The sequence below is a fragment of the Bos mutus genome, unplaced genomic scaffold (assembly GCF_027580195.1).
Source record: "Bos mutus isolate GX-2022 unplaced genomic scaffold, NWIPB_WYAK_1.1 CTG531, whole genome shotgun sequence".
Classification (NCBI taxonomy): domain Eukaryota; kingdom Metazoa; phylum Chordata; class Mammalia; order Artiodactyla; family Bovidae; genus Bos; species Bos mutus.
Window position 1 is genome coordinate 53,841 of NW_027220012.1, and position 23,710 is coordinate 77,550.

The following is a 23,710-nucleotide window of genomic DNA, read 5'->3' on the forward strand; positions in this document are numbered from 1 at the left end:
GGCATTTACTTTGTCAACAAATGTCCATAAAGTCAAAGCTATGGTTTTCCCAGTAATTAGATACAGATGGAAGAGCTGAACCATAAAGACATTTGAGTGCCAAAGAATTGATCTTTTTGAACTGTGGTGCTGGAGAAGACTCTTGAGAGTCCCTTGGACTGCAAGGAGATCCAACCAGTCAATCCTAAGGGAAATCAACCCTGAATATTCAGTGGAAGAACTGATGCTGAAAGTCCAATACTTTGGCCTCCTGATGGGAAGAGTCAACTCATTGGAAAAAAAAAAAAAAAAAAAAAACCTGATACTGGGAACTATTGAAGGCAGGAGCAGAAGGCGTGACAGAGGACACGATGGTTGGATGGCATCAGCAACCCAATGGAATGAGTTTGAGCAAGCTTCGGGAAATGGTGATGGACAGGGAAGCCTGGCATACTGAAGTTCATAGGGTCACAGGGAGTCAGACACGACTGAGAAACTGAACAACAAAAGCCAGGCAGGGTCTTTATGTACAGCTGGCTGAACCTCAATAGGGCTTTTTTGAATTTCTGGAGGTGGGTAGAACATAATTTTTTAGCCAGATCCCTTGCTGCAACACGTCTGGAATATTTTGTGTTTGTAGTCAATCTTCTTTGTAGTTTTTCTGGGTGACACTTGGGAGTCAGTGTTCCTCACAATGATGGATGCTGTCTCTCTCAGTCCCAGCTGAACTGAAGTTTGGATCATGACCTCTGTTTCAGGAGGCAACCCTCACAATTGCTCTGGCTTTTTGAATGACTGATGATTCTTTGTTTGGTGCTCTGTCTTTTCCTTCATTTTCAAACACTGTAGCCAGCACTTGGAACATGGAAAGACCCTCTTGTTTCAGTGCCTCCAAGCGTGATTTACGAAGGATGTCACCAGTTTGAAAATTTTGAGGCAAAACAGACAAAGCAAATTGTTCATGTTTCCATGCCACATTCTAAAACATGCCTCTACATTGGCCAAGGCTGACAATCTGTAATTGCAAACACGGCACACATAGGGCATTTTGCCAGGTTTGTGACTGTCCTTCATGTGCTGTAAGAGAACCTGATCTGTTTTGAAGGACAATTCACAGATATTACAGACCGTGGAGGGCTCCCGGGAAGCATGGACACTTTCAATGTGACACTGCAGCTGGAACAGGGTGGGAAACTGGTGGTGGCAGTGCTGGCAGGTAGTGTGGATTTCCCAGCTGTCACCCTTCTGCCTCTCCAGGTCCAGATGGTTTCCCTCACGTGGGTCATAAACTTGACATTTTTTAGAACTCTCAAGCAACTGAGGCATTTAAAGGCTGTGTGAGTCTTCTGTTCTGACTGCCCATCTCTTGTATGCTGTCCATAGTAAAAGTCATCAAGTAACATGATCAGATTTCCTTTCATGGGATCAACAGTCTTGCTCTGACTTGCAAGAGTCAAAAAGTCCATTTTCTCCAGCCCCTCCAAACTACATGTTCTGTCTGGATCCATAAGACTGAAGCATGCCTGGTCATTTGCGTGAGTCCATGAAAATGATGCCCCACTGTGAACATGGCTCAGTGAGGTTGGGAGATCTTCCAAGGTCATAATCGTGTCCTTTGTAGGAGAGATACCTACAGGGGCCATGGTGGAGGCAGGTCCCCCTGGGATTCCATTGCTGAGTTTGGGTCTTTTGGGATTCCCACTGTTACATTTTACATCTGAAGTGGGACATTGCTTTGAATTAAGAGGACTTTCATCCTTGCCTCCTAATAAGAGACCAGCTCCAGATAGACAATGAGGCCATGGAGAGAGCAATTCTGAATTGTGAAGCACAGCTTCCAGAGAGCTCATTTTATAATCAGGTTTAGATGAAGGCTCGAAAATAATAGGACTGTCTTTTCCTCCCCATTCAGACTGAGAAGCTGGTGATACAGCCACTGGTTCTGATGCTGGGGTCCTGAGATTTGCAGGTTGCAATGTGCAGGAGGGATCTGGACTCACGTGGCCCTTCTTTCTTCTTGAAGATGCATCCCTGGTCACTCTGTTCAAAATGTTAGAAATGATTGGCTTTGAACTTGAAATCACTCTGACAAAGAGGTTTCAGCATCCTCATTGACGTGCTGCACTCCAACAAAGATGACCTCAGCATCATCATTGTCCTCATCTCTGGGTTTGGACCCTGTGGTCTTTTTCTCGGGTTGTGGTGTGCTTGTGCTTCCTCACACAGGAAGAGATGGGCCATTTTACAATCACTTTTGGCTTCAAGTGGCCCCTTCCAGTGTTTTTTCCACCTAAAGGCAACCACAGGACAAGGTCATCCCCTCTGATCTCAGGTGTCACTCTCTGTGGTTTCAGTTAACCCTCAGTTGTTCACTGAAAATATTAAATGGAAAACTCCAGAAATACATAACTCATAAGTTTTAAATTGCATGTCATTCTGAGGAGTGTGATTGGAATCTCACACCATCCTGCTTCCTCCTGCCCAGAATGTGAATCGAACTTAGTCCTGCACATCTCACCCATTTGTCACTCAGTTACCACAATGACTGTTGAGATGTCACAGGGCTTGTGACCAAGTCACCCTTATTTTACTCAATAATGGCCCCAAACCATAAGTGGAGTGATGCTGGTCATTTAGATATGCCAGAGAGAATCCTTTAAGTGCTACCTTTAAGTGAAAAGATCAAAGTTCTCAATTTGATATAAAAAGAAAAAAAATGTATGCTGAGGTTGCTAATATCTGTGGTGAATGTGAAGCAGAGAAAAGAAATCTGGGTTAGTTTTGCTGTCAAACTGCAAACTGCAAAAGGTATGGCCACAGAGCATAGTGCGTAGTTAGGGTGAAAAAAAAAAATCACTAAATTAGTACAGTAATATATTTTACATAGAGACTACATTCACAAAACTGTTATAAAAATATATTGTTATAATTGTTCTATGTTATTATTACACCTTCCCTGGTGGCTCAGATGGTAAAGTGTCTGCTACAATTCGGGAGACCTGGGTTCAATCCCTGGAGAAGGAAATGGCAACCCACTCCAGAATTCTTGCCTGGGAAATCCCATCACAGAGGAGCATAGTAAGCTGCAGTCCATGGGGTCACAAAGAGTTGGACATGACTGAGCGACTTCACTTTCACTTTCCTGTTATTATTAGGAAGTTGCCAATCTCTTACTGTTCTTTTATAAAATAAACTGCATCACAGGTATGTTTGTATAGAAAAACCATTGTGTATATAGGGTTTGATACTATGTGAGGTTACAGATGTCCACTGGGGGTCTTGGAACTTATTCTCTGCAGATAAGTGGTGATGATTATATTTCTTTCAAAAGACAAAATTAGTACCTGATTTAATCATCAGCTGAAACATTGAGATAACTATTAACACCCTTAGACATAAGGAAACATCTCAAACTCAGTTAAGTGACATGATCATTTTAAACTTCCTTCTCCAGCCCCTACTTTTGCCTTGTCTCCCCATAGTGGCCCCAGTGCTCCTGTTAAACTCTACAGGAGAGCTGGTAGGCACCATTTTGCTTATAGATCTCCAATCTCACTCAGAAATGCTGACCAACATAAAATGTCCAAAAGAGCCCCCAGCTGTCCCTTGGGGGTGCCCCTCACTCCCTCCACTCTCTGAGTCCAGAAGGCACCAGACTCTATACATGGATCAAAAATATAAAAAAAAAAATTCCAGAAAGTTCTCATAGCAAAACTTGAACCTGCCTCATGCTGGCAACTATATATATATATATATATACATATACATACATACATATACATACATACATACAAAATATACAAAAATACATACATATGCATATATACACATATATGTATATGCATATACATATATGTGTATATATATAGCATGTACATTGTACTTGAAACTATTTACACAGCATTGACATTGTATTAGGTATTACAAGGAATGTGGAGATGATTTAAAGCATGTGGGAGCATCCCCTTAAGTTACATGCAAAGACTACACCATTTTATATAAGGAACTTGAGCATCCATGGATTTTGGTATCTGTGGGTGCAGGGTTCCCAGACCCAATCTCCCAAGGGTACTGAGGAGAGAGGACAGGGCCTTCTCAGGACTTCTGCTACTCCCCCTGCCTTGGACACTGTCTCAAGTACTGTCACCCAACTCCTGACCTGCTTCAGTCCACAGTTTCTCTGCCAGGCTTCCCTGACCCTGATGTCAGAAATCACAGCCTCCCCCAACTCACATGCCATATTCAACTCCAGAGCTATTGGGTTGCTGTATTGTTGTTTCTAGAACAAGTTGTGGTGTCTGTCAGTGCTACATGTCTGCTGCATAAATAAACAGTAACTGTTATGAATACAATCTTTTATCTGTACCACAGGCTTGACCCACTAATTCCTGGCTCCCCAGGTTCTTACACTTGATCTTAGCAAAGAAGCTGACAAGCAATTTCTCCAAGCATTTAATGAATTCCAAATCTTAATGAATTAAAAGTATCATGCAAGGGAGAAAGTCAGCCAGTATGTAGTTGGATGCTGACAGGGGCAGTAGTGGTCATTGAAATAAAAGGTTTGTAACACAATTTCTCTCCATATAATACATTTGTTGATAGCTTCCATGCTGTTAACATGTTTCATTGACATTAAGGGACATTCTACAGTTTACATTTGACCATTTCTGATACCAGATCACATTTCATCAGTAGCATATTATAGTTTGTTTGGTTGTGTATAAATGATAGCCCTAGCGGTAAAGGTCTCTCCTGCCAATGCAGAAGATGTAAGAGATGCAGGTTCCATCTCTGGGTCAGGATGACCCCCTGGAGGAGGGCATGGCAACCCACTGCAGTATTCCTGCCTGAAGAATCCTATGGACAGAGGAGCCTGGTGGGCTACAGTCCATAGTGCTTGCTGCTGCTGCTGCTACTAAGTGGCTTCAGTCGTGTCTGACTCTGTGCGACCCCAGAGACGGCAGCCCACCAGGCTCCACTGTCCCTGGGATTCTCCAGGCAAGAACACTGGAGTGGGTTGCCATTTCCTTCTCCAATGCATGAAAGTGAAAAGTGAAAGTGAAGTCGCTCAGTCCTGCCTGACTCCCAGCGACCCCATGGACTGCAGCCCACCAGGGTCCTCCGTCCATGGGATTTTCCAGGCAAGAGTACTGGAGTGGGGTGCCATTGCCTTCTCCAAGTCCATAGTGTTGCAAGGAGTCAAACGTTACTGAAGCAACTGAACACACACACATACATATGTATATACATATATATTTTATAGTGGTATGAAAAATAATTCTGTGGGACTTCCCTGGTGATCCAGTATTTAAGACTCCTCACTTCCAGGCCAGGGTCATGGCTTCAATCCCTGTCAGGGACCTATGATCCCACATGCCACTGGGTGTGGCAAAAAAAAAAAAAAAAAAAAAAAGGAATAATGCTGTATTTTACAGCTGATGTCATCTTAGATTTAATGGAAATTTCTGTTTTTCATAAGCAGAATCCAGCCTACTAAATTCATGTCACAAGTCACTAATGGGATGCTAGCTGCATTATATAGGCAAATGGTTTAAACAGGAATTTACAAATTGGCTTGCTTCCTGTTTGCTTTTTCTCCCAACCAGCAAGCTAAGAATGATTTTTAGGTTTTTTTTTTTTTTTTTTTTTTAACTTTTAAAAATATGTTTAATATTTTTACATTTTTTTTAATTTGGGGCAAACAAAGGAATATTTTGTGACATGTGAAAATTATATGATATCTAAATTTCAGTGTCACAAATAAAGTTTTATTGGAACACAGCCATGATCATTTTGCTGCTGCTGCTGCTGCTGCTAAGTCACTTCAGTCGTGTCTGACTCTGTGTGGCCCCATAGAGGGCAGCCCACCAGGCTCCCCCGTCCCTGGGATTCTCCAGGCAAGAACACTGGAGTGGGTACCCGAGGCTATTTCACACTGCTAATGGCAGAGACCGCATTGGCCCTTAATGCCCATTTACTCTCTAGCCCTTTACAGAGCAATTTTGCACACTCATGGCTGTAGAGAACAAAATGCATCCCTGGGATAAAGCCCACTTGGACTGATTCTTTTTAATTTTGTTATTTAGAAAGATGGTTTGAATTCAGCTTATGGACTCTTGGGAGAGGGAGAGGGAGATGATTGAAAACATGGAGAGCATTCCAAACCCCATGGCTCACCAGCTCCTGAAGTCCAGTTGACTCAGTGCAGCTAAACACTTCCTATTCTGAGTCCCAGTGGAGGGTGAAGCTGGAGTGTCTCTGTCTCCACACCCCAGAAAGATTTCTCTGGAAATATCAGCACCGCTTCCTGTGTCCAGTGTCCGTGAAACTCCTACCTGGCTCTCCAAAAGCCTTTTCTCAGTGAGGCTGGATCAGGAGATTCCAAGCCTTTGAAAGCCCATTCTAATCCAATCCATAGTATCCAAATGGGGCTCCAATCAGGTTTCTGAACCAGTTTTTCCCCATGGGATCTTTCAACTAGAAACCTTTCTACCAAATTGTTAAAGAGAGGAAAGAATGTGGGTGGGGCTTCAGGGCCCCACCCAGGGGCTGTTTTCCAGGTCTCAGGGTGGTGAGAGTCCCCACTTCCCTCTCTGGCATCCAGAGGCCCACCATCTTATCTCTAGTTTATCTGCATCTTTAGTTATTTGGGGTTCAATAGCTCAAGGGCAGGGGAAGGTGGTCCACACAGCTATTCCAACAGAGCTCGGGCTGATTTCAGGAATGTAAAAAAGCAGGGGTTCTCTTCCAATACCAGAAAATTCTCCAGCTGCAAACAGCAAACCCCTGTCCTCTTCTGGGAGCAAGGGTGGTGGGTTGGGGGCGGGTGGGCATGGTGAGGAGAGCAGAAAGCAAGCTTACTCCCAAATGATCTGCACTTGAAGACTCAGCACCTGCTGGATTTCAGGGGTCCTCACTGTGGATCTTCATGCTGAACCCCAGGAGCTTTTTCTAGGCAGGGGCTCATGCTTTCTTAAACCAGGCCAGGGGTGTCAGGTCACACCCTGGTCCCCATCCTTCTGCCTTCCTCCCTCACTCCCCATCTTCTCTCTCCTTCCCCTTTGCACCACCGAGATTATATCTCAAGCTTTCCCTCCCACTGCCTTTACAGCCCTGTGCACACAGATACTTAGGGGAGGGAGGGTTTCAGAGAAGAAATATGTGTATTTCCATTCCTTATAAGGTAACAGAGTCACTGAATTAGAACAAAAATGAAGTTCACTGATGAACGTGATCTCAAGTGTTGTAACCAGATATAACATCAAAAACACTGTTCTTATCAAATCAACATGTGTTCACCTTAAATTTACACAATATGTGTCCATTACATCTCAATGAAGCAGGGAAAAAAAAAAAACAGAACTGACCATTAGAAAGAGCTTGTTTTATACTCTTTTAAGACGGTTGATGGTGAGTGCTGTGCCTAGTTGCTCAGTTGTGTCTGACTTTTGTGACCCCATAGACTGTAGCCAGCCAGGCTCCTCTATCCATGGACTTCTCCAGGCAAAAATGCTGGATTGGCTTGCCATGTCCTTCTGCAATGTTGGTGAGTATCAAAACCCAAGGCTAGGGACTTCCCTCGTGGTCCATTGGTTGAGAATCTGCCTTCCAATGCAGGGAATGTGCATTTAATACATGGTGGTTAAGATCCCACATGCCAGAGGGCAGTAGAAAGGACAAAGGATCCTGCATGCCATGACTAAGACTCGAGGCAGCCAAATAAATGAATAAAAAAAATATATATTTTTAAACTCTATGCTCTTTACATTCTTCTGGATATATTTGCAAGCATGATATTAACAGTTTTATTTATTTATGGACACACCATGAGACTTCCTGCAGGATCTTAGTTTCCTGACTGGGGACTGAACCCAGATCACCAGAGTGAAAGCATTGAGCACTAAATGCTGGTTTGCCAGGGAATTCCTAGTTTGATTTACTTAAAGGGTTTATTTTTATTGTATGCCCAAAGGTACATCCTTTGCTGTGTTTACACTTACAATAAAAACATTTTGGATGTCAATTTTAAAATGTTTGCAAAAACTTAGGGGAAAGGAAGGAAAATGTTGACTACATATTTATGCTTCTAGGCTTCCCTAATGGCTCAGACAGTAAAAAGTCTGCCTGCAGTAGAGGAGACAGGAGTTTGATCCCTGGTTCAGGAAGATCTCCTGGAGAAGGGAATGGCTATCCACTTCAGTATGCTTGCCTCGAGAATTCCATGGATAGAGGAGCCTGGGGAACTACTATCCATGGGTTTGCAAAGAGTCAAACACAACTGGATGACTAACACTTTCACTTTCATATGCTTCTAAAGATTGTTCAAATCTCAGAATCACCTGGGACATTATTAAACATAGAGATTCCAGGGCTGCATATCATACCTAAGAAACTAAAATTGCCCGAGGAGGGGGCCTGGGAATCTGAAAGTTCAATGTTTGCCTCACTTGATTCTGATGTGACGTGAGTCCCAGGGTGTAAAATCATCCAATACTTTGGGAAAGATTGATCTCTGGTGGTTCAGCAGTTAAGAATCCACCTGTTAATGCAGGAGACCTGGTTTCAATCAAAGGGTTGGAAAGATCTCCTGGAGGAAGAAATGGCAACCCACTCCAGTATTCTTGCCTGGGAAATACCATGGACAGAGGAGCCTGGCAGGCTACAGTCTATGGGGTCACAAAAGACTCAGACACAACTTAGCAACTAAACCACAACAGTGAAAGTGAAAGTCCCTCAGTCGTGTCCGACCCTTCCTGACCCCATGGACTATATACAGTCCATGGAATCGTCCAGGCTAGAATACTGGACTGGGTAGCCTTTCCTGTCTCCAGGGGATCTTCCCAACCCAGGATCAAACCCAGGTCTCCCACATTGCAGGCAGATTCTTTACCAGCTGAGGCACAAGGGGGAACCCAAACAACAGTAAAAACATGCTTAAAATATCCAAGAATCTACTCCTTCAGGAGACCCTGAGGTTGAGGGTCAGGAATTCATTTTTTCTTCATGTGACACACTGAGCACCTGCCTTGGGAGGAGTGGGTTATTGGTAATTCAATAAACCAATCAGATGTTGTAGCTTGAGCTGGGAGCTTCATCCTCCCCACCACTCTTCAGAGATTCTAGGACCTCCACACCCTGTCTTGGGGCTTCTGGATGTCCTTCGTACTAAAGGAAGTTAGGGTATAAGCAAAGCTCAGAGATCTGGATCCAAACTTCTCAGTTTGGGCCACACTTGCAAATCTCCTGGGCTGTGCTTTATAACCCTCAGTGAATCTAAGGAATTCCCTACATGTCTTGTGCAAAAACATATTCTCGTCCAACAGTTGTGAGTGGGGCCTGAGAGTCTTGAGTTTCTCACAAACTCCAGGTGTTGCCCAGGCTGCTTAAGGTGTCCATATTAAACAGTGAGTACTAGAGAGTTTTGAAAAGTACTGATTGATTTTGAAAAGTTCTGGTTGATTTTGCCGATCTTACTCCATACCCACAGAATAAGTATCTCCAGGAATGGGACCAGGGAGTCAACGTTACTAAGGGTCTCAGATATTTCTAAGGAGCAGGTAGGGTGCAACGTGAAGCTACACCACAATGTGTAGCCAGGCACATCACCCTACCATCAACCCTGTTTTGGGCTTCATTGTGTCCTACAAAATCCATATGTTGAGGGGACTTTCCCAATGATCCAGTGGCTAAAGCTCTCCACTCCCAGTGCAGGGGGCTGGGCTTTGGTCCCTGGTCAGGGAACTAGATCCCACGTGCTGCCAGGAAGTCCAAAGACCCCACATGCCACAACTAACAATTGGTGCCATCAAATAAATTAATTCATTTAAAAAATTATCTGTAGAAGTCCTAACCCCCAACACTTTGGAATGTGACTATATTTGTAGATTATATTCTTAACAAGGTAGTTAAATTCAACAAAGTCACTAGGGTAAGCCCTAGTCCAATCTGATGGTTCTCTATATAAAAAGAGAGAGCGGAATTCCCTGCAAGGCCAGTGGTTAGGGCTCAGAACTTTCACTGCCAAGGGCCCAATTTCAATCCCTGGTCTGGAAACTAAGACCCAGAAGTGAAGCAGCATGGCCAGAAAAAAAAAAAAAAAAAAAGAAATTAGGACACACAAGACATCAAGGATGCATGGACATAAAGGGACAGGAGGACACGAGAATGCAGCTGTCTGTGCATCAGGGAAAGAGATCTCCCGAGAAACCACACTGTCAACACCTTGATCCTGGACTTCTAGCCTCCAGAACTGGGAGAAAACAATTTCCTGTTGTTTAGGTCTCTTGTATATCTTGTGGCCACCTTAGTACATTAATGCGTTCTTTAGATCAGGAGTCCCTGGAGAGGGCTCACCTCAAGGACAGGTGGGGAGTATGCAGGTGATGACTCAGCTCCCAGGTGACTTCTAAACATCAACAAATGCCCACCCACCCAGATTTTCCAGGACACAGCCTGCTCCTGTGGACCCCTTCTTGCAGACCACTGCTGCTAAAAGTCCCCACCCAACTCTCGTTCTGGCCCCAACTTTCTTTACTTCTCTCCTAGACTGTGAGGGACAGAACCTTGAGAACAGAGTGAGGCCTGTGCTCAAACCATCCTGGTTGTGAAGGGAGTATGTGTTTTAACAACAAAAAAAAAAAAAGGAAGAAAACCCATAGCTGTCTAGCAGAAGCTTATCACTGGATGTACAGAAAAGCCTTCACATGTTATGTTAGGAAGAAGCAGAGGACATGATTTCAACCTTTTCTTCAGGGAAGGTTTCCAGGAAGGAGGACAGCATGCTTTCTGTAGATGGGTTGAGAGCAGATGAATTTATTGGAAGGCCTTTGGGTCTGTAGCCAGGAAAGGAATATGAGTGTGGAGGGGTATGTCGTCCTTCAGTTCTCTCTACCTCCAGAAGTTTCTATGATATGGGCCATGGTCACAGGGCTCCCAGAGATCAGGGGAGAGAGGGATGTTTTGTGACTTCACCCAAGCCTGACTCATAGAAGGCTGCCTCTCAGCAGCCAACATCAGACTTCTGGGCCATCTGCCAGGCTCAAGAAATGACCTACTGGGAACTCTCTGGTAGTCCTGGAGTGGTTAGGACTCTGCACTTTCACTGGTGAGGGCATGGATTCTATCCATAGTTGGGGAACTAAGATCCTGCAAGCTGCACTGGCTGGCCAACAATAGAAACAAACAAACAAAAGAAAGAAAGACAGACATGACCTTTCCCACCTTTCCTTCCATGGACAACCCCAAGGCTGAGTCCAGTTCAGGTCCATTGCTGTGGTCAAGGAGGAAGCTCCCTTGGGCTTGTGGCTGTGGAGTGACATGTGGTCAGCCTGAGTGTCCACCAACAGGGCTGGGCATCTCACACCAACTGAGAACCTGGTACCCAGGAGGAGGTCAGGCCCTCAGGACACATGCTGGTGCCTGCTGACCTACAGATCAGGGCTGTGTGAGAAGTGGACTCTACAAGGTGGCCAGAAGGCACATCTTTCAGGAGAGCACTAATCCAGGTGGCCAGACTCTACCAACTTCCTCCATCTCTAGGGGAGAACTTGACGCTTCCATTGTTCTCACAAACGTTTTGCTGTTCTACTCTCCCTGGAACAGCTTTATCTCAAGAAATTGTTGTTGTTCATTTGCCCCGTTGTATCTACAACCCCATGGACCATAGTGTGCCAGACCTCCCTGTCCCTCACCATTTCCTGAAGTTTACCCATGTTCGTGTCCATTGCATTGGTGATGCCATCCAGCCATCTCATTCTCTATCATGCATTCTCCTTCAGGCCTTCTCCACATAACCAACAAGAATCCTCTCCCAGGATGGCTCTCTAAATCCCATGTCCAGCTTCCAGACCCCATGCACACTGGTTGAGCTGCATTGCAGTTTGGGCCATATAGAGCCACGACACACATTATCTGTGTAGCTTTTGATCTATATAAATAATATTTCATCAGCTGTCTTACCTTGCTTCCTTTCAGTCCAAAGCAATTTACCCTTTACTGAAGGGGCTTGCCTCATTCTGGAAATCTCTTCCCTGCTTCTCCATCTCCCACCACAAGGCTCAGGTTTTGTTTTGCTTCCTCTTATACTTCTTTTCCCATCTTAATTCCTCCCACCCAGGTATGTCTGAAACCCACATGGGACACTCTGGGGACTAGGGTTTTCTGCTAGTATTTATCTGATGCTCTGGGAAAACTATTGACCATGTAGAAGTATTATTTCTGATCTATACATTGAGAGAGCTGCATTTCATATCCTTCTACATTTCTGCCTTCTTTGAACTTCTCAGTATTTCCTTGAAAGCTCTATTTTTCTTTTTCCTTGACAGCAAAACATGAAACATTAATGGACATGAATTACTCTCTTTGATGGGCCGTTGCTTACGTACACATATAACTGGTATTACTTTGACTTCCAACATGCAATCAAGCACATTTGTTGTTGTGTTGTTTTCCCCCTAGAAACTTTCTCTTAATGATGAATTGTCATCAGCATGAAGAAATGCAGAACTTTCCACATAAAATATAATAGCATAACTGGGCTCAAAAAGTCAGCACTTGAATATATCTAGCTATATTTTGAATGTTCCTGACATTTTCCCAGAGTACCAATGTCTGATTTTGAATCTTAAAGCTTAATTCCATTCAGTGAGTCTCAAGGGTCAGAGACTGCCATGGGCATAATTTAATTCCTGTAGAATAAGTTGGCAAGTTCATACTTGACTTGACTACTTGGTACTTGACTACTTGATAAAGAGAGAAAATGACAACAATGACCAAAAAATAAACAAACAAAAAACACACGAATGTGTAGTTAGTGATTCAGTCATAACAGGTACACATGAATTGATGTATGGACTATACAACCATCTATATCTGCTTAATTGTTTCTGCTAATGACTTGGACACTGTGAATCATACACAAACCATTGAAAAAGAAAAGTAATTTTGGAAAATTCTTAGAGAAAAGGATACCAGAATTCCTTACCTGTCTCCTGGGAAACGTGTATGCTATTAAATTTGCAACAGTTAGACCTGGACACGGGACAATGAAGTGATTCAAAATCGGGAAAGGAATAAGTCAAAGCTATCTAGTGTTGCCCTGGTTATTTGACTTCTGTACAGAGGACATCATGAAAAAATAAAATCCTAGATGAATCTCAAGCTAGACACAAAATTTATGTGGGTGATATGATAACTTAGTTATCCAGATGACAACACCCAAATGACAGAAGAATAATAGGAATTAAGGTGCCTCTTGATGAAGGTATTATCTGTTTCAAGTATAGACATCTGAAATGACATAGTCCTTCATAAAAGAAGAAATTTTCAGTTTCACATATGAAAATCTAGATGTATATTCCAGAATGTGAAATATAAAATTCTCTATTAGTCACATATACGAATCTGGGGACAATTGTTCCAACTTGAAATGTGCAATTCTCTGTACATCTCACATGAAAGTATAGATACAATATTTTCTGCATAAAATGTGGAATCTTTCATGTTAGAGATATGAAAATCAGGATACAGATTCTTTGACAGGAAATACGAAAATGTCTATTTCACATATCAAAATATATTCACAGGTTTTCTCACATGAAATATGGAATTTTTTCATATTTCTCATTTGAAAATCTTTGTGCTGTCTTTCCTTCATGAAATATTGAATACTATTTAACATGTGAAAAAAGTGCATTCATTCGCCTACAAGAAATGTAGAATTTTCCCACAGATTTTCATGCTTGAGCTCTGAAATTCTCTATATTTCCATCAAGAAAGCTTGAATGAAGGTCTTCTGATATGAGACTTGGAATTCTGTGTATTTCACATATAACAATCTGGGGAGAAATGTTCTCATATGAAATATGAAATCTCGATTGTTCACATATGAAACTTTTTCTAGATTTGTACACATGAAACCTATATGCAGGTTAGGAAGAAACAGTTAGAACTGGACATGGAACGACAGACTGGTTCCAATTAGGAAAAGGAGGACTGCAAGCCTAAATCTTGTCACCCAGCTTATTTAAATTACATGCAGAGTACATCATGTGAAACACTGGGCTGGAAGAAGTGTAAGCTAGAATCAAGATTGCGGGGAGAAATATCAATAACCTCAGATATGCAGATGACACCACCCTTATGGTAGAAAGAGAAGAGGAACTAAAAAGCCTCTAGAAGAAAGTGAAAGAGAGAAGAAAAAAAAAAGAAAAGAAAGTGAAAGAGGAGAGTGAAAAAGTTGGCTTAAAGCTCAACATTCAGAAAACCAAGATCATGGCATCTGGTCCCATCACTTCATGGGAAATAGATGGTGAAACAGTGGAAACAGTGTCAGACTTTATTTTGGGGGGCTCCAAAATCACTGCAGATGATGACTGCAGCCATGAAATTAAAAGACTCTTACTCCTTCGAGGAAAAGTTATGATCAACCTAGGTAGCATATTCAAAAGCAGAGACATTACTTTGCCAAGAAAGGTTCGTCTAGTCAAGGCTATGGTTTTTCCAGTGGTCATATATGGATGTGAGAGTTGGACTGTGAAGATTGCTGAGCGCTGAAGAATTGATGCTTTTGATCTGTGGTGTTGGAGAAGACTCTTGAGAGTCCCTTGGACTGCAAGGGGATCCAACCAGTGCATTCTGAAGGAGATCAGCCCTGGGATTTCTTTGGAAGGACTGATGCTATAGCTGAAACTCCAGTGCTTTGGCCACCTCATAGGAAGAGTTAAATCACCAGTTTTGCCGGCATCCTCTGGCTCTTTCTACTTTAATATACAACCAGACCCGAATAAAACTCTCAGGCGGTGCAGCCCATCCTGAAATAGGACAGAATAAAGCTACCCTTCAGCATGGAAGATTTTCTCTGCAACTGCGGCATCAAAACTATTGCTGATGGACATCTGATATTCACAAGGCCTCTGGACTCAACAGGACACCCACCCTTGAACATGTCAAGGTAACACACCCAAAATTAAATAAACAAACACAGACAAATACACAGACACACACAGACACACACACAACTGGAACACTCTCAGGAAGAAAATATCAACAGGTAAATACAACTCAAAGTGCTTTCTAAAAACAAAAAGCCCATGAATAGTACTCCACAAGGTTTCTTATCAGAGATACAAACTGCCACAAGACATCAACTCTGACCAGTGACAAAGGCCACCGTGGAAAACGGACCAGGCCAGAAATGGTAGATTAACATTAGTCAGAGGGATCCTTTTATAGTAGTGCGGGTATATCAGTGGGAGGAGCCAGTATAAGAATCACTGTCCACGTGACTTTATAAAAAAAAAAATAGAAAATATGACAGGGCTTCTCCACTCCTATGATACTTCAGAAATACACAGACTTTGAAAACTACATGCCCAAGAACATGCAGTGCAGCAGGATTCCCAATGCCCAGAGATGAAATTAAAGAAAGTACATGGGGACAGAAAGATGAACAGATAAAGGAATGGGACGGAATATGATTCAGGCATTGAAACAAGGAAAGAATGACATTGTCAGAGGTACAGACAATTGTGATAATCGGAGTCACTGAAGAAGGGCAGATGAGAGTTGTGTTACAGAATTTACCTTTCACAAAGGACAGACAATATTGCTGGTAGTGAGTACCCCAATCTAGGTACAATGGAACTCCCTGGAAGGCTTACATTGGTAGGCTGAAATTCATGGATTCCCACAAATACCTGTCACATACATAATCTACAGGGACCAACTTAGCAAGCTTGATGTAGTACACACTTCTGAGAGCAGGTCAGAGAAAATAAACACTGCTGACTGCCTCTGTGTATCAATGTAAGGGAGCAAGAATCAGTACAGCCACAACAAAGGAAACTCTGTACAGATTCGTCAAACAAGAAATACGAACTATAATAAAGCTGAGAAGGAAGGAGACACAAGCTCCAGGAGTTAGTGATTGACAGGGAAAGCGGGGCATGCTACAGTCCATGGGGTTCCAAACCATCGGACACAACTGAGCAATTGAATTGAAGTGACTGACATATCCATATAAAATCCTAATACAGACTCAAAATGGATGTACTATACCAAGAGTGGTGTACTACACTCATTTAAAAAATATATACAGGAAATTAATCACAGATGAATAATTCTATGTATAGTTAGAAGGATACAAGAAAATGTACAACTACAAAAATAAGGCCATTTGAGTCAACATGCATGGCCCGAGAGATAATCATACTAAATGAAATAAGGCACACAGAGAAAGACAAATACCAAATTATATCATTCAAATGTAGAATCTAAGATATGACACAAATGAACATGTGTATGCAACAGATGCAAGCTCATGGACATATATAACAGACTTGAGGCTTCCAAGGCAGAGAGAATTGGGGGAGCAATGGACTAAGAGATTGGGGGGAGGAGATATAAACTAGAGTACATGGAATGGATTGACAAGTTTCTACTGTAGAACACAGAGAAATATATTCAGTATCCCATGATAACTTATAATGAAAACAAATATATATGGGGGAACCCTGGCAGTCCAGCAGTAAAGATTCCACACTTGCACTGCAGTGGATACATGTTCAAATCCTGGTTATAGAACTAATCACACACACTACAGTGTAGTAAAAAAAATTAAATAAATAAATAAATGCATACATACATAAAGATTAAATAAAAGAATGTGTATATATATATATGTGTGTGTGTGTGTGTGTGTGTGTACACACAATGCATTTACACGTATATATGTGCATAACTGAATCACTTTTCTGTAAAACAGACATTCACACAATGTTGTAAATCAACTATACTTCAGTTAAAAAGTAACGTGACTGTGAAAAGAAAATATTGCTATATATCATTGTATCTAAAATTAGTATCCAAAGAAAATTGCTGTAAACAAATTCGGCTCACTACTTAATGGCAGGCTTGCTGAAATATCTAAGGAGACACATACTGATGTCTGCAATTTAAAACAAAAGCAACAAGGAAAAAGATCGACTGTGCATTGGAAAGAGGGATGGACAAATGGATAGATAGGTGACAAAGGAAGTATTGTAAAATGGTTACCAAACCAGACTCCTTTATATGCTCTCTACAAGAGAACCACCTGAAGCCAAGGTACACATATAGCTTGAATGTGGAGTGCTGGGAAAAGGTATTTCATGCAAATGGAGACTGAAAGAATGCAGGAGTAGCTATATTCATATCAGATAAAATAGACTGAAATAAAGCCTGTGAAATGAGAAAGTGAAGGCCACTACATAATGATCAAAGCATCAATACAAGAAGAAGATATCAGATCAGATCAGATCAGTCGCTCAGTTGTTTCTGACTCTTCACAACCCCAGGAATCGCAGCACGCCAGGCCTCCCTGTAGATCACCAACTCCCAGAATTCACTGAGACTCACAGTTCATCAGGTCAGTGAAGCCATCCAGCCATCTCATCCTGTGTCATCCCCTTCTCCTCTTGCCCCAATCCCTTCCAGAAACAGAGTCTTTTTCAATGAGTCAATCCTTCTCAAGAGGTGGCCAAAGTACTGAGTTTCAGCTTTAACATCATTCTTCCAAAGAAATCCCAGGCTCATCTCCTTCAGAATGGACAGCTTGATCTCCTTGCAGTCCAAGGGACTCTCAAGAGTCTTCTCCAACACCACAGTTCAAAAGCATCAATCCTTAGGCACTCAGCATTCTTCACAGTCCAACTCTCACATCCATATATGACCACAGGAAAACCATAGCCTTGACTAGATGGACCTTTGTTGGTAAAGGAATGTCTCTGTTTTTGAATATGCTATCTAGGTTAGTTATAACTTTCCTTCCAAGGAGTAAGCTGCCTTTTAATTGCATGACTGCAGTCACCATCTGCAGTGATTTTGGAGCCCAGAAAAATAAAGTCTGACACTGTTTCCACTGTTACCCCATCTATTTCCCATGAAGTGATGGGACCAGATGCCATGATCTTCGTTTTCTGAATGTTGAGCTTTAAGCCAACTTTTTCACTCTCCACTTTCACCTTCATCAAGAGGCTTTTTAGTTCCTCTTCACTTTCTGCGATAAGGGTGGTGTCATCTGCATATCTGAGGTTATTGATACTTCTCCCGGCAATCTTGATTCCAGCTTGTATTTCTTCCAGCCTAGCGTTTCTCATGATGTACTCTGCATATAAGTTAAATAAACAGGTTGACAATATACAGCCTTGACGAACTCCTTTTCCTATATGGAACCAGTCTGTTGTTCCATGTCCAGTTCTAACTGTTGCTTCCTGACCTGCATACAAATTTCTCAAGAGGCAGATCAGGTGGTCTGGTATTCCCATCTCTTTCAGAAGTTTCCACAGTTTATTGGGATCCACACAGGCAAAGGCTTTGGCATAGTCAATAAAGCAGAAATAGACGCATTTCTGGAACACCCTTGCTTTTTCCATGATCCAGCGGATGTTGGCAATCTGATCTCTGGTTCCTCTGCCTTTTCTAGAACCAGCTTGAACATCAGGAAGTTCACGGTTCCCATATTGCTGAAGCCTGGCTTGGGAGAATTTTGAGCACTACTTTACTAGTGTGTGAGATGAGTGCAAATGTGTGGTAGTTTGAGCATTCTTTGGCATTGCCTTTCTTTGGGATTGGAATGAAAACTCACCTTTTCCAGTCCTGTGGCCAGTGCTGAGTTTTCCAAATTTGCTGGCATATTGAGTGCAGCATTTTCACAGCATCATCTTTCAGGATTTGGAATAGCTCAACTGGAATTCCATCACCTCCACTATTTTTGTTCGTAGTGATGCTTTCTAAGGCCCACTTGACTTCACATTCCAGGATGTCTGGCTCTAGGTCGGTGAACACACCATCGTGATTAACTGGGTCATGGAGATCTTTTTTGTACAGTTCTTCTGTGTATTCTTGCCATCTCTTCTTAATATCTTCTGCTTCTCTTAGGTACATACCATTTCTGTCCTTTATCGAGCCAAGGTTTGCATGAAATGTTCCTTTGGTATCTCTGATTTTCTTGAAGAGATCCCTAGTCTTTCCTATACTGTTATTTTCCTCTATTTCTTTGCATTGATCGCTGAAGAAGGCTTTCTTATCTCGTCTTGCTATTCTTTGGAACTCTGCATTCAGATGTTTATCTCTTTCCTTTTCTTCTATAAATATCTATGTACCCAACATAGGAGTACCGCAGTACATATGCTAACAAATTTGAAAGGGAAAATTAAAAGTAATGCAGTAATAGTTGGAGACTTTAATATCCCACTTACCGAGCAGAAAATCAGCAAGGAAACACAAACTTCAAATGATACAATGGACCGGTTAGACCTAATTGATATCTATAGGACACTTCACCCCAAAACAATGAATCTCACCTTTTTCTCAAGTGCACATGGAACATTTCCAGGATAGATCGCATAAATCTAGCCCTGGTAAATTTAAAAAGAAAAAAAAATGAAATCATTTCAAGCATCATTTCTGATCACAATGCAGTAAGATTAGATGTTGTAGCTGAGTCAGCAAAGAATCTGCCTGCAATGCAGCAGACCCAGGTCTGATTCCTGAGTTGGGAAGATTCTCTGAGAAGGAAATGGCAACCAACCCAGTATTCTGGCCTGAGAGTTCCACGGACAGAGGAGTTTGGCAGGCTACAGTCCATGGGGCCACAAGAGTCGGAAACGACTGAGCGACTAAACAACCTACAACAGCAGGAAAAATAAAACTATTAAAAATACAAACATATGGAGGCTGAACAACACACTTCTGAATAACCAACATATAACAGAAGAAATCAGAAAAGAAATGAAAATATGCATAGATACAAACAAAAATGAAAACACGATATGAATGAAAATGAAATGAAAACCAATGGGATTCAGAAAGCAGCGCTAAGGGGAAGATTCATAAAAATACAAGCTTATCTGAAGAAACAAGAGAAACCTCAAATAAATGACCTAACGTCCCAGCTAAAGCAATGAGAAAAAGAAGAAATGAAGAACCCCGGGGTTAGCAGAAGGAAAGAAATCATAAAAATTAGGGAAGAAATAAGTGAAAAAGAAAGGAAACTGTTACAAAAATCAGCAAAAGGAAAAGACAGTTCTTTAAGAAGATAAAAAAAAAAAAAAAAAAAGACAAGCCATTAGCCAGATTCATCAAGAAAGAAAGGGAGAAGAATCAATTCAACAAATTAAAATGAAAATGGAAAAATCACAACAGACAACACAGAAATAGAAAAGATCCTGAGACTACTATCAGCAGCTATATGACAATAAAATGGACAACTTAGAAGAAATGGACAAATACTCAGAAAAGTATAACCTTCCAAAACTGAACCAGGAAGAAATAGATAATCTCAACAGACCCATCACGAACATAGAAGGCAAAACTGCAATCAAAAAGCTTCCAACCACAAGAAAAAATAAGCTCAGGACCAGATGGCTTATTCACCCTCATGGTTACCCTGGCCACCTGGAGAAAACAAAAAAAGGGAGTACAGAGTGGCGGTTTGTTTGGGGAAGAGGGCGAAGATGGATGGGAACAATGGCTTCAGGAGAAGGGGTGTGGGAGGAGAAGGGGTAAGGGCCTGGCAAGGACAAGGGGAGGTGTCTTATGGGGCGGTCTCAATGGGCAAGAGGACCTTGCATGGGTTCAGCTCACCTTGACACTTCTTTGGACATCTGTTGACAGGAGCTTTTCATCTTTTCCTCCTGGGTATCTAGAGTCTGCTGTTCCACAACTTCTCTAGAGCCTTGTGGCTTCCCAGTCACCTTAGTCATTTTGAAGACTCGCAGTGGTCTGCTCCAGAGCCCCTGAGCAGCCCTATGCATACCCCTCCCAGGGGGCCACAGCCTTATGCTTTATGAGGTCAGCAACTCATTTCCCCAGCCGATGGTGGCCCTGGGTGGGCCTTCACATCACAAAGCCCGATCCTGTCAACTCTAGGGGAGGATGGAGAGCAACTCAGATGATTTGGTGGGGGAAAGGTAGCATTTTTAATGGCCTTAGGAACCCTCCAAACTCACCTGCCATCCTCATCTCTCTAAGTCTACATGAAGGGCCACATGGCAGGGAGACTGGATCTCCTCCAAACCTTGGCCCACAGCCACAGTATTCAGGCTTTCATTCTTTTCTCTCTCACATTTCACCATTATCTAGTTTTTAATATCCTGCCTAAAATTCCTCCATGATAATTAGGTTCTATCGAAGTTTCTGTGGAAAAGAGAATCATTCTACTTTCCTCCTATAAGGTGTTCTTAAAGCACTTTGAGCACCATTTAATTCTGGACCACCTACCAGAATCTTTTCCATCCCACTTCCTTTGCTCAGTTTGCACATAGCTGTCCTCACTTTTCTAGTTTCCAGTCTGAAACCCCTGTCTTCAGGCTGTGAGAATGCACTGAATATTTTTGCTATTGGTCCACTTGGAGCTGTCTAGTTTCAAATCTAGGACTCATGCTCACCTCGTTAGGTGTAATACCCAAGTTTGGGTTTATACAGGTGATGGGGATGAGGCATCCCAAGAAAGAAATGACGACCTTTGAGTGATTAGTATTCCCTGAAGGGGCGGTGCTTGCTCAGATTGTGTGAGCCTCATCTGGAAAGGGCTTTCAACATGTGCCCTTACAAATCTCTTTTCTCATCTTGTTTTCCAGCTGGTACCTCCATTGCTGCTTACGTCACCATTGAGACCATGCTGGAATTCATTTTCATGAAGAGCTACGACAAGATTCCAGCTCCCTGAAGGAACACTGTGTAATCATGTATCCCCGTCTGGTTCCCAAGGTCTCTCACTGAGGTGCTTGCCTCTGGAGGAAAGGGGAATGAGGTGTCGGCTTCATCTCAGTCCTTGTGTTCCTAATTGACAAGCAGGGTCAGCCAGCCTGAGGTGTGCCCTGGGGTACACAGTTTTTTGTCTTAGTGGGACTTCCTGGGTTTCCTGTGAAGTGCCTACTTCCTGGTGTACACTGGTTCCTTATTCACCCTGGATGCATGACACTGCTTAAAATTTTAAGAGGTAAAAAAAAAAAAAGCACCATAAACAAACCCAAAAGATGGCTGTTAAAATTTTATAACAAAGAACCTAAAGAATGATAGAAAATGTGAAAAAAACACACGAGCCAACAGTTTCTAAGAAAGATGTACTACTGACATTCACTTTATTCAGAGATGTTTAAAAGACATGAGCAGCCATTTGACAAGAAAGATATGGGACTATACACTAACCACATTAAAAGATATTTAATCTCACTAAGGTAAGAAAAAATCATATTAAATTTCCTTGAGAAATCAAACTGACCCAGAAGCGGCATAGATTTAAGACATTGCAGACAGAGACATTAAAATATTGAATGACTGTGTTTTTTTGCATTTTGTAAAATTAAGTAGAGACATGCAAATAATAAAGTAGACCAATTCCATCTTGTAGATAGGAAAACTGTAACGTCAGATGGCAAACACAGTCGATAGAATAAATGACAGATTAGACAGGACAGCAGGAGAAAATTGTGCACTTGAAGACGAGCAACAGAAAGTGTTCAGAGGAAGCGCAGACTATGCCAATATATACAAAGACAACGCAGCATAATCTATTAATTTTTGTCCCCTAAGAATGCAGGATTGGTTAAACATTTGAAAATCAATCAGTGTAATTCAAAGTACTAAAGGACAAAAATAAAACACAGTAGGGTCATCTCAAAAAACGCTGAAAATAATTTGATAAAGTCTAATATCTATTCCAGGGTTGGGAAGATGCCCTGGCGGAGGGCACGGCAACCAACTCCAATATTCTTGCCTGGAGAATCCGCAACCAGAGGAACCGTTTGGGTTTAAACTCCATGGGGTCGCAAAGAGCTGGACAGATCTGAGTGACTGAACACATTCTGTATAAAAACTCTTAGCAAACTAGAAATAGAAAACTTCCTCAACCTGATGATGGTAATAAACTGTATAACTAACATCATACTTTATGGTAAAACATCACACCAGGCTTCCCTGTCCCTGTCCATCACCAACTTCCGGAGCTTGCTAAAACTCATGTGCATTGAGGATGCCATCCAACTATCTCGTCTTCTATCGTCCCCCCTCTCTTCTGGCCTTCGATCTTTTCCAGCATCAGGTCTTTTCAAATGAGTTACTTTTTGCATCAGGTTGCCAAAGTATTGAGCTTCAGTCATCTCAATGTATGTTCAGGACTGATTTTCTTGGGATTGACTGCTTTGATATCCTCAAGAGTTTTCCAACACCACAGTTCCAAAGGATGAATTCTTAGGCACTCAGCTTTCCTTCTCCTCCAACTCTCACATCAGTACATGACTATTGCAAAAAAAGGATTGCTTTGACACATTGGTTGATTGTTGGTAAAATAATGTCTCTGCTTTTAATGCTTTCTAAGTAAGTCATAGCGTGACTTCCAAGGAGCAAGCACCTTTGAATTTCATGGCTGCAATCAACATCTGTAGTGATTTGCCTCCCCAACTGCGAAAAACAGTCTGGCACTATTTCCATTGTTTCCTGATCTATTTGCCATGAAGGGATGTGCCTGGATGCCATGATATTAGTTTTCTGAATGTTGAGTTTTAAGCCAACTTTTTCACTCTCCTCTTTCACTTTCATCAAGAGGCTCTTTAGGTCCTCACTTTCTGCCATAAGGGTGGTGTTATCTGCATATATGGGATTACTGATATTTCTCTTGACAATCTTGATTCCAGCTTGTGCTTCATCCAGCCTGGCATTTAGCATGATGTCCTTTGCTTATAAGTTAAATAGC

General features: G+C 42.1%; 1 pseudogene; it reads right to left on the reverse strand.

The window, feature by feature from the left end:
• Positions 1-570: 570 nt before the first annotated feature.
• Positions 571-1,487, reverse strand: LOC138987057 (zinc finger protein 280A-like; annotated as a pseudogene).
• Between the last annotated feature and the right edge of the window lie 22,223 nt (positions 1,488-23,710).